This window comes from Montipora foliosa, chromosome 4 (assembly GCF_036669935.1).
Source record: "Montipora foliosa isolate CH-2021 chromosome 4, ASM3666993v2, whole genome shotgun sequence".
Lineage (NCBI taxonomy): Eukaryota > Metazoa > Cnidaria > Anthozoa > Scleractinia > Acroporidae > Montipora > Montipora foliosa.
The window spans coordinates 13,769,824-13,782,323 of record NC_090872.1 but is presented as its reverse complement, the minus strand read 5'-3'; the positions used below and the strand labels follow the sequence as shown (position 1 = coordinate 13,782,323).

General features: G+C 37.6%; 1 protein-coding gene across 11 annotated transcripts in view; it reads right to left on the bottom strand.

Moving 5' to 3' along the window:
- The window catches only part of LOC137999942 (neuropeptide Y receptor type 1-like), a 35,144-nt gene that overhangs the window by 3,840 nt on the left and 18,804 nt on the right, over positions 1–12,500 (bottom strand). For 6 of the 11 annotated variants that reach the window (XM_068845976.1, XM_068845977.1, XM_068845978.1 and 3 more), the window contains 2 exons: positions 5,002–5,119; positions 1–31 (listed from right to left, as the gene is read on the bottom strand). The exon at positions 1–31 is cut by the window's left edge and continues 3,840 nt beyond it. The gene's annotated coding sequence lies outside the window, so the exon portion shown is untranslated. The remainder of the gene's footprint in view (positions 32–5,001; positions 5,120–12,500) is intronic. The other 5 variants (XM_068845975.1, XM_068845983.1, XM_068845986.1 and 2 more) reach the window with 1 other exon arrangement.

Below are 12,500 nucleotides of genomic sequence, written 5' to 3'. Positions count from 1 at the left end.
TGTTCTTCAACTTCTTTCCAGCTGGATTGTTCTGTGGAAGAAACGGAATCATCATTGTCACGGTTTAAAATGACAAGGATTTTATTTTTGATCTCTGTTTTTCCTTTAGCTTTTCTCAATCGTTTTCCTTTTACTTATCAATTTGGAAGTCATTTACTTCCTCTCAAGGCGACCAACCACAACAAATCAACAATATCTTTGTATTGAAAGTGATGAGTTACATGTCAGCTGCTGTGAAAATCAAATTAAATGAAGAGATTAATTTTTTTGATGTTGACTGGGGGATATTCGGAAAAAATCCAAGAGTTTCTTTGCACGAGTCGAACCTGCGACCTTCTGATTACTAGTTCGGATGCTTTATGACTGAGCTATAAAAGACCCATTTGTTATCAGAAACAAGACGCCTCCAAAGGCGTATCCGTGGAATGCGCAAACAGTTAACACAAATTGTCCACTTACAGTGAACTTCAAGTACGGGTAAACTTCGGGAAATGGCGAGAGATTACCAGAAAGATACATCTGTAATATAACTTGAAGTTGTCTGTTGTAAAAACTCATTATTTAATGTTACTAAATTTGCAAATGCAAACAAGGAAGCCCTATTAGCGGGTTATCGGGATACGGGATCTTTCATTTATTTATTTTTTGGAATGAGATTTTATCTAAATCCTACAGTTTTACTTCCTTCCTTAACTCCGTTCATCCAAAAATTACAAGATCAGCCTTAAATCATCCGAAAAACTTATTACAGATCACAGTTCAGCAACTTATCATCCTGGGCCAGTTGTTCAAAAGCCGATTAATGCTAATCTCAGGTTAAAAATCAACAAACAAATTTTATTCTCTACTCCCAAATGCTGTTCAAGGCTCATATTCCGTGAACCTTTCCATTAGAAGAAGTCAATAAGCAAAGGAAACTTTCACCAAAAAGTTTCGCTAATCCTGGATTAAGGTAATCGGCTTTCGAACAACCGGGCCATGTATTCGAATTCCGGTCCCGTAATCCTGGTTTAGTTTCTTGCAAACTGTTTAAATCTGTCGTGGCGAAGACAAAAAGACAACATGTGTACTCCATTTCTCAGAATGCTCAAAAATGTAAAATTCCGTAATTGCGCGTTCTATAGTCCAGTCCAAAGTTCTAGTTTTACAATTCCATAATCTTGATTTCAGTATTAGAGTAACTTGGTACCAAACGTTTCACAATAACTTGAAATCTCGTCAAGAAAAAAGCTTAAATCCAGTAGTCCAGTCTGGGTTGAAATCGCCAAAAATTCTTTCGATTATCGATTCAAAACTCAACAAAAGCTACAAGTAGTAAATAGTTCTCACAAACTACAAAAGTTCGTCACGATTCTACACTCAAGCTGAACAAAAAACTATCAAACACGAAAACAAAAAACCCTAGTGATCGATTCTCGAGAAAACACTCTCTAGTTACTGCACTACCACACGTACGCAATGCGCTCCTACTTTAAAAAATTTCACGTATCCCCTCAGTTTCCCCCACCCCCCCCCCCCCCAGCTAAAAATCCCAAATCCCCACAAGTTTTCCCATGTCCTGATCGCTTTTCGGCCAAGATTAGTTTCTCGGCCAATGGCTACGGTCAAGTGCCCATGTACTACGTACGGTACTTTTCTCAGTGCCTTGAGGGGCGAACACAGAACAGTTTCGGTTGTTTAAAACAAACAACTGCGTTGAGTTTGTCTCTTCAGTAGATTGAAGTTGTCCTTTCGTAATATGTGGTACACGATATTGTTTGGTATCGTAAATCATTACAGTGTCATGGTAGATATCTTTGCTAGATATCCCCTGAGAAGACATGTGGACCCAGAGCGATGGAAGAAAAGAAAAGCAAATCGAGAAACATTTAGCTTCAAGGCTGACAAGTTGATCGTTTACAACTTCTTTTTCATTACAACCTTCAGCGTGTACTCTAAGCTTCTGACAACTTTCCAAGACCAATTTGCATTGAAATTAAGCCCTTTCCGGGGGGGTTAGTAACTGGATGGGAGACATCAAAAGATGCAACTTGCTGTCACGAACATACGACCAAAAATTCTATTTTAATGCCCAAAAATGCGAACAAAGCAAGGCACAGATTTTGTTAGCCTGCCTTACATGTATGCAAAACAAATATTAACGGAAAAGTAAGTAAATATTGATATGTAGTTTTTAAGGAGAGCAGAATGAACTTTTAGGAAGTGTCGATCGAGAATAAGACAATTTGTGAGATGAAGACATCATAAATTTTGTGCCACGAATATAATACAAGTTACCATCAGCGAAAAATATTTCGGGAGATTTTTGTACGTTCAATCTGAGTTCAATTTTTCTATCGTACTTTTGGTCGTACAAGTAAAATCACAAAATCGAAAGTGACATCGATTTTAGCGGCCGCCTGTGATCAAGTTACCTTGCGTGTTTAATACTGACAACTCACGAAACAAAGGATGCATCTGTGACAAAATGACGGCAAGACACCGGGTTTTTGTTCGTTTACTTTTTTTCTTTCAAGTTTTAATAAAGCTCGACAAGATATATGTGCGAATTTAACACAAAGATCTCAATCGTTGATGTTAGCCCAGGTGTCAGCTGAAGTTAAGCTTCTCCGAATGAGGTTAGTACTTGGATGGGGGACCGCTGCGAAGTCCCCGCGACGGACATCAGTAATTCGATTTTTTTAAAACTTGATTTCATTTTTTATTTTGTTTGGCCGTTGAAAGCTATTTTCTTTTTTTCTTTCTACGTCAAAACGGCTGAACGAACCGGTTCCCAAGAAATATTGGAGTATTCGTGCAAAATACTCCTAATGAAGTATTCGTTCTGTGCAAAATACCGTAATGTTCACAGCGGAACACACAAGTATAAGTACGAAGCAAGATCTGTATATTACGTAGAAAATTCTTCTTACCTTTAAAGCTTGTCTTTCTCAAAGAAAAAACATCTGTCCACTTTATTGATTATTTTAATACTGTGTCAATCATGGCCGGCGGAAAGATTCCACAATAAATACTTGCTTTCCTCGCTGCAGCAGAACTGTGTCGCGGTGGCCGAGTGGCCTAACGCGCGCACATGATCGCGAAACACAGGGAGAGTGTATGGTTTCTAATTGGGGCAGGGATGTTCGAATATACTGAAGGGTATAAAGGTAAATTCACCCGATCGGTGCTTAATTCAATATCCGTGGGGTATGCACATTTGTGACTACCAACAAAAAAAATAATGATACCAGCCCGGTTTTAAGACGTGGTATGCCTTCGGCATTCCACGTAATAACCGATGTGGCTGCAGGAGCCAAACAGTTCTCGCTATCGTCGCAAGCATGTGTACAATAAAAAATACGCAGAAGCGTTTTCTGAGATAACAAAAAGTAATTATGAGCTTGCATACGTTATCTTTGAGTATACTTGCTTCGCCAGTACGAATCATACAAAGTCCATAATTAATGTACGTAGTGCTGACTTTCGAGGCAAACTAACCGCCCTTAAGCAATTATATATAGCGCCGACTTGAATTAAAGCAAATAATTGAAGCTTCATAATGACTATGAGCATACACAAGGACATTTAAGATCGACACATCTTGGAGATAAGAACGTTGTTTGTTTGATTTGTGAAACTCACGTTAAACTTCTTCAGAATGATATCGAGTTCAGCCTAGTTATAACGTAGAATTCTGGAATTAGCCAATGAATAAATCTTGCTAGTTTTAAGCAGATTCGCCTTTAAGAAGTAGCAACTTGCTTTCTTCTTCCTTACATATCTAGTTCTATAGTTTCACACCCAGGGGACAGCTGGTACTGACAACGATTCAGCTAAGCATAAAATCATACAAAACAATATTAAGGAGTCGTTACAGAACTCTTTATGTGATAGTTGGGCTTGATAAAAATAAATTAGTAAAATTTAATGGTGCATTTTGTGTTAGCATAACATTAATTAATTTACGATTAATACTTCATCAATGCAAACATTTCATCGACAGCACCTATTGCAGTTTTTCTTTAATTGAATTTTATCTCGGGGAAGGTCGACCGCAGCGTGTTGAGCAATATGTTTTTCTACCTTTGACTAATCAAACTGCTCGGAAGCCGCCAATATGTATAATGAAATGTTGACTTTTCTACCCCCTGCATTCTTTTGGAGTGTTTTCCAAAATATCGTGCGGATGCCAAAATGGATGTAATAAAAGGAGTTCAATGTTATCATCATTTCATTCAAATGTTTAGACTTCAACAATACATCATGTTAGATGATAGCCATTAAATCTGGAGTCTAAAATTATAATTAAACTTTGAGCAAATGATGAAATGAAAGCTCTCGCACGTTTTTCATCGACGTTGTCGTTGTTAAACGAAATTAACCGAAACCCTTGTCTTTTTTTAAAGTTTACTTGATTGAAATTGCTGCCAAAATTCAGGCGTTGCAACAAAAAGATATTGTGGACCGACAATCCTTTGACAAACTACGGAAAAAAAGGAAGGCCTGTTGCGGTCTGATTCGACCCGCCGCTGCTTCCTCGTGGAATGTTCCAATTTTGCCTTGCGCAGCAGATGGTTCTCACTCAAACATCTGGTAACTTGGTAGTAATTGATATTATGGATCTGTCGAAATTGTTCTCTGATTGTAAGTCCATTTACATCAGGATTGTGAGGATTTATGTTTCTCTTCAAGCTAAAAAGTCACAAGTATCAAATTGAGCGTAGTACGGAAAGGAAACTCAATCTTAAATTGAGTCAGATCCACGCTGTAATGCCATTGATGAGAAAGAAAAGGAAAAAAAAAATGATCCGCGTTGAAATTAAAAGTGACTGTATCTGACACTTAACTTGCCACCGAGGCAGCAACACCGTCTCTTTAAAAACGTCTTGAAACCCTTTATTCAAACGTTTGAAGCAAAGGTTCACTAAATCTTTTCGGGAATTTCCAGGGTAAGGTAGTAAAATCACCTGACGGTTAAGTATCGAGAGCACAAACGCACCTCTTGCGGAGACTCCTTACCTTATTACTTTGACAAGTTAAGCCAGGAGGATCCAATGTTACTGATCACGACGAGAGTGAAAATATCGTCCTCGTAAGTTGTTTCGCCGCTTTTTTTAACGGGGTATCACGTGGTTAACTATTAAAGAAACATAAGAGGGCAATATTGATAATCAAACAACATGACATTTACTTCGGCATTATTTGCCAACCACCGGTAAACAAGTGAGAAGTAACTTCCTTCGCAGTTAAGGAAGACGCTTGCATATCTTCCTCGTATCTAAAAACTGTCGATTATCGGGAATGAAGATGGGCAAAAGACACAAGTACACAAATTGATGGTTGCTGCCAGTTTCCCGGGAATGGTCCGTAATGTGATTTTGCTGGTGACGACTTTCAGCGTGATCCGTTTTTTCTGCAGCTACGGCCTGCCGTTACTCTACCCTTACTCAGTTATTTTCTTCGTCCTCTGCCTAACTCAAAAGCTTGCTGATTATCTTTTAAACTGTCCAAAGGACGGCCCTCTTTCTTTCTTACACGAAAATTTCTTAATTTATCAAGGAGGAGTTCGCAAAGGTCGATTTGTCCGCCGTCTCTCTTGAATGTATTGAATTTTGTTTTCTCTAAAAACTCACCCCTTTTTTCATGTTTTCATGCGAACTTCACTTTCGGCGATAGTTCAACTTAATTTAAAAGGTTTAATTTTAAACCGTTTGTACAAATACTAACCTTAATCAATCATGTTTTTGCGACATACAAAACAAATATATGGCTCAAGTTCATATCACAGTGGCGTCAGCTCTAGTCACGAAAAGTGACATTCGAACTAATGGGTTTCTTAGACAATGTGTTGTTAAAATTGTGAACACAAGCAAATGAATTGCCAAAAGGAGATTGTATTTCATTTGCAATAAAAAAAGCCGTTCGTTTGACTAAGGCCTAACAAGACATCCTTCCTTTTTTTCTTATAGAAGCATTATTTTGTCTCAAGTGTAACCTCTTTTTGGAGGGGTTGTCAGTAAAAGATGACTATGTTGGTTATTGATGGAAAGAAGTAATTGCAGTGAGACACTTGGCATTAATTTCCAAGTAATTAATGTTGCGATAAATCATGAAAAAAAACCAATTACCTGTTTGGGAACAACCTGAAATGTGGAAATAAGGCCGGAAAACGGAGCTTTGGGCGAAAACGAGTTTATTTGTAACTTGGATTAATCGCTCTGCGGTCGGCTCAGTTGGAGGAGGATGAACCCAAAATCAAATCATTTTCGTAATGAAATTAGAATACGAAAAGCTCCTTGGAAATAAGTTAGGCTCAGCCACGTTAACGATTCATTTGAAAATTGGTTTGTCTCGGCTGCTTTTACTGCTTTTAACTGCATTTCCAACCAGTTGAATACTGCTTCAGCCTGGTTACGCCGGAAACATATTCCACTGACTTTACCCTAGTAGGTAAAGTTTGTCTGACAGACGAGGGATTCCATTGAGGAGAGACGGTTTGGGAGAATAATAAAAAGATCTGACATCGCGTTTAACGAAAACGTCAACCGCTCAGGCTGAAATTTCCAATTTCCAAAAAAGTATCAAAGAATCATATTTAACCCTTGAACTCCCATTCTCCTAACTACTGTCCTAGATTTCTTCGTTGGACGGTCATGAGAATTTGGTGTTACATCAGGATCACATCCTTAAGCTGATCATAGCAACGTTCATTCTTAATACATGTCTACCTGACAATGCATTGAAGTTGAGGGCAGAATTTACATACTTATGATCAATCATGGGAGTCAAGGGGTTTCTCTAGCTCATTTCTCCCCTTTTATTTAGCAGTTATCCTGCGAAATCGCGTGGAATATCGCCTCATACTTAGCCGAAGAGGCCGTAGGCCGAGTTGGCTAAAATCAGGCGATATTCCGCAAGATTGAGCAGGATAATTGTCTTATTATTCAACGCATTGATTACACAGCACAATTCTGTACGTTTATTGGGAAAAAAAGCTGGAAAAACTACCATTTTTCTCCGCGTCACAAAAATTACGTATATCGCAGGATATCTGTTGAGTACGCACGACGAATATTGAGGGCGCAATGATCATATTTGGACATTGTCACAATGTGTTGAATAATAATTACAGGTATTCATCAAAGTCTCAAAACAGAGAGATATGCTAGCATAAGATATCATAATTTTCATGCTCATTTTATGATAACAGGTGCAGACTGCCGCTAAGCTTAAGCTTTTCGTCCTTCCTCCGTCGTAAACGCGACGCAAATCTCTGCAATGTCGAAAGGTATCTTGCTACTTGTAAGACGAGTTAATTTTTATTAATTTACTGAGTTTCGTGTGAGTTTTAACATCTAGCGTACTTTCTTAGTGCACATTGAGGCCAAATTTTCAAATTTACTGTTTACTAAAAATTTAATAAAAATTAGATACCGTCTCTCTGGCTCAACTTATCCAATGGAAATTAAGTAATTTGCCCATGTTCCATTATGGTCTCATTAAAATATACCGTAAATGTGCGGCATATCACCATGATTATAATTTTCAAACAAAGAACAAAGAATAAACAAATAGCATACATCGAAATCATGAAGAAGGAACATGAATGAGATCTCAAATAACAATGATCATAAATTAGCTAGTCTGCTTCCACCAAGGTCTAAATGTAGAAAATTGAGGAATAATAGAACATTTGATATTCCAATGTATTATATAGATATTGATGAAATACCAGGATTTCTCCTTTTACTTAAAAATGATATCTTCACTGCACGCGGTGAACATATCATTTTTATCTTTCACATGTGAGGATATAGGTGTTGTCATGGTAACCAACACGATTAGCCAATAAAACGCGAGCTTTCTCTTCATTGTAAGATACTTTCGTGCTTTAAGATAATTCTTCTCTAGCACATTAACATTTTTATTGCAAAATTTGACATTATAATGATTTGTTTTTCATAACTTTCATATCTTGTTTCATGTTACACAGCATGCGTCTTTTAGCAGTTGGTGACCACTTTTTCATCATTTCGAAACTGAATAAAACAAGTTGTTTTAAATCTAGACATTTCATCAATATCTATATAATAAACAGAACATTACATGACCGCTTGGGGATACGAATTTTATCTTCTCGTGCTAAAAGTATCTCTCACTCGTTCGCTTCGCTCACTCGTGAGAGATAATTGCAGCACTCGAAGATAAAATTCGTATCCCCGCGCGGCCATGTAATATCCTCTATTTGCAAAACAGATCGTTACAAGAAGTCTTTTATTATTAGTCATCTTCTTTGAATTAGTGTATTTCCAATTTTTCAAATGTAGGCGGATTTTCTCCTTTAATAGTTTTATCGTTTTTATATCAGTAATACACTTAATTGTTTTACTTATAGATAAATTTATTACAGAAATGTATTTTATTGCACGTAATTCAGTCGAAAGACTGCAAGGTGTATATATTTTAATGTAATATTCTAAAAGTGTATATTGATTGAATTCTCTTAGTTGGAATGTTAACTCATAATTTCAAGTTAACGATTCGTTATTAGATTGGGACTTTTAACACTTTGCAAATACACATATTACAGCAAGCATCAAAGGCAAACAAATAAACGCTGCATATAGACTTAAACAATGGCAGTCGGTGTTATACAGGTTATCGCAAAAGGCTTTGACATTTTACTTTTCATAACTCCGATTAGTTCCGGTAAATGTAATGAAGACAACTAGTAAGTTTTACGTTTGTATCTTCATCAGACAAACGTACTCAGCATTGTGGCTTCCTTGCCAATACTGAGTCAACAAACTGAGCAGTTTAATAATTTGGCCACTCCTCCACAGTTACAACACGGCTTGAAAATTTCGTTCCCTATTTTGTCTTTGGTATATTTTGCTGAAAAAGAGACCACGTAGTCCTTTAAGTTATAGTAACTTAAATTAATACATAGACTATCATTTGCCTTTCCTGTCAACATATTTTAATTTTATTTTCTGATTAGCCACTTCCTAATTGAACCCAGCTGCACCTCGCGTGTTGCATTTGAACATAGCCCACCCAGTTGGTAAAGAATTGCACCGGAATCGCAGAGGTCATGGCTTCGAATCCTGTTGCATGGAGCCACCGCCTGAATTTTTCAGGTGTCTATAAAAAAGACAATTGCTTAAATTATCTAGATAACTGCGAGGAACGCTTCTATCTTTGGTGTTTTGCATAGACACTATTTTATTTATTTTATTTTTTTGTGGAGACGTCTAATATCGGGACAGAGCCTGAAAAGTTCTTTACAACGATGTCCTTAATTTAATTGAAAGTTGTGTGGTACAGTAATATATAGATTTAGCCAAGCGTAAAAGCGGAGCTCTCTTTTCTAACCCCAGAAAGCAATATAGTATGTATGGAAATAATTATGCTTGTGCATAAAGTACAAAATTAATCGTCATTAGTGTATACAGTTCATAGTGATCATGCAGACACCTGTGAGCTGACAGCAGTAAACAAACAAGCTTTGCAAACAACTAAATCTAAAATCTCTTTCACAGCATTTTCATTTTCCATTTGACTGATAATTTTTACACCCTCTCTCTCAGTTTAGAACAACAGCAAAAATTAATAATTGCAAAAAGTCCAGCTAAAGCGCAGTAATTCGCTTACTCGACTGCAATTTAACAGTAAAACAAAGCAGCAGCAGTAAACAAACAAGCGAGTTGCAAACAATAACCAACAATTCTAATCAACAACTAAAACTATAATTACACGCACAGTTATCTCTTTCACAGCATTTTCATTTTCCATTTGACTGATAATTTTTACACTCTCTCTCTTCAGTTTAGAACAACAGCAAAAATTACTAATTAAAAAAAGTCAAGCTAAAGCGCAGTAATTCGCTTACTCGACTGCAATTTAACAGTAAAACAAAGCAGCAGCAGTAAACAAACAAGCGAGTTGCAAACAATAACCAACAATTCTAATCAACAACTAAAACTATAATTACACGCACAGTTATCTCTTTCACAGCATTTTCATTTTCCATTTGACTGATAATTTTTACACCCTCTCTCTTCAGTTTAGAACAACAGCAAAAGTTACTAATTAAAAAAAGTCAAGCTAAAGCGCAGTAATTCGCTTACTCGACTGCAATTTAACAGTAAAACAAGGCAGCTCACGACTGGACATCCATTTCACACAAAAAGCCTCGAAAGGTATTAATTTAGTTTGGAGAGTTGCCACTGTAATGGGTCGTCATGATGAATTCAGTTTTTAACTTTAAAATTGAGCAACCGCCGCTGGCCACGAACAAGACAATTCATCTTGTTATAACCAGAAACCCATAAGGGTTGAAACGTGTAACGGCCGCTTGTGTGCTGAGAAACAAGCTTCTGAATATTCAATTTACTAAGTACCATATTTGGAACAACAAGAGCGAGGGGTTTCCAAATATTGTACTTAGCACTGAAACATTCAACCGATCAGTTCGCACTGAATATTCGGAAGCTGTGAACGCGCGTTACACGTTTCAACCCTTATGGGTTTCTGGTTATAACTCAATCGCTGTTGGAGATTTTTTGCCGAAAATCTCAAATTACATTAAGTCTTATCTGGCCAAAAAGAACCTAAACTGTCCAAACATTGCTTACGAGTGCATTCGTTGCAGAAAAAATGTACTGCAATATAAATTTACGGGGTCGAGAGTTCGGTTATAATATGTCTAACGAAATAGGCAATGATGTCCAGAAAACTCTCCAATGATGTCGGCTGCTGTACGCTTCAAATGGAAACGTGGTGTGTGTCAACATGGAATTGCAAATATTTTCAGGCCTCCTTCGTTTTTTAGCGAGTTTTACAAAATATGTGAAGCTGCGAGGCGTGCATTGAGAAGGAAAACATTACCTTAAAGCTAGCCAATAGACCCTTCCACGGTTTTCGGCGCCATCTGGATCGGGGGGCAAACACGGCAAAATTTACCGTAAATGCATGGGATTTTGGCCGACTTTGAACCGCTGTAGCGCCGCTAATGAGAGACAGATTTCCACAGTGATAGTGTCTTTTAAAAGACATTTATACTGAGATTATTTTCATGGAATATAAAGAACAGCTTCAGGCTACAACAACCATAAACGAGTTTTTTTAAGATTCCAGTCAAACCCTTCTAAAATCACGGCAAATTGCCGCGAAATTAGAAGCAACATGAGAAGATTTATTATTCTCATTAGGGACTTTAAGCAAATCGCTACGGCTGGCGCTAGTACGGCTGCCGGAAGTAAATTTCTCCCAAAATGAAACACTGCGCATGTACGTCGGTTGCATCCAGCCGTAGTGTGAAATCTGACTACGTGAGTCGCGATGTTTTGCCGTAGTAGCTACTACGTCGGGTTTATTTCGCTTCTCTGGCCCTTTTCAACGGACATCTCGGCATTTTAAGAATTCTGTTGGATACTATATCCTTTAAAGTCAATTTAAGTCAAGGATTGTGTCAAGGTTGCCTCTCATAAGCTTGTAAATCCGTATTATAAACTTACGATAAGTTTTGGCAAAGGTGTTGGAATGGCGAAGTGTCAGTTCAGCACGCGGTTGTTTCTCTTCGGTTAAGTTTGCTTTGAGGATTTAGCGAAGATGATTTATATCTGGATACTATACGATGCTATTTTGCTTCTTTGAGTATAGATACATGTGTCTTTTTCACTCGATATTCTTTGAGATATTTGTCTCTGAAATTGTATATTTCATCCATCAAATTGTTGTTATTGTACAAGGTGTATAGCATTTGCTTTTGCTCAGAAATAATCTGTTCGTCCTAGCATGGCGAACAACGGCCATCGTCCTTTCAGCGAAGCCATTTGAAGGTAAGAAACTAAGTAAAAGAGATTTTAAACACCTTTAGCCCATGTTTCCTTGTATTTTGCTTTGCTAAACTTAAAATTTAGCAGACCACCGAGACGTAGTCTCCCCAGACCTTTTCAGTCACGGCAGCCGTAGTAGCACCATCCGTAGTGATTTGCTTAAACTCCCTATTTACAGACGTGATGCCTTCCTCGAAGGCCTTATTTTCTGTTAAATGAACGATATAATTTAAACTATTAAAAGTAACGGCAAAAGTTGGAAATCTGTCTCTTTTTAGCGGCGCTACAGCGGTTCAAAGTCGGCCAAAATCCCATTACATTCACTGTTACGTGTTTCCCCCATACAAGATGGCGGTAAAAAAACCGTGGAAGGGTCTATTCTGGGTGTAAGGAAAATCATTTATTGTGATTTTCTGGCGGCTCTATGTAGGTATTTGGATTGAAACGCCGAAAAACTCTAGACCGCCCAAGAAAAAGTATTTATTTTCGGTGGCAATCACGGTACCCATAATTTTGCAACAGTATACAGTACTGGAAACTATTTGTGTATTTGTCCGGTTTCTGGCCGCAGATCGAGTCTCTGTTTTGACCTAGGCAAAACCTTATCTACCGTAACAGAAAGCCTTGCTTTACTTAGGATTTTATACCGACGCGGTCAGAATACGTGAAATTAATCAA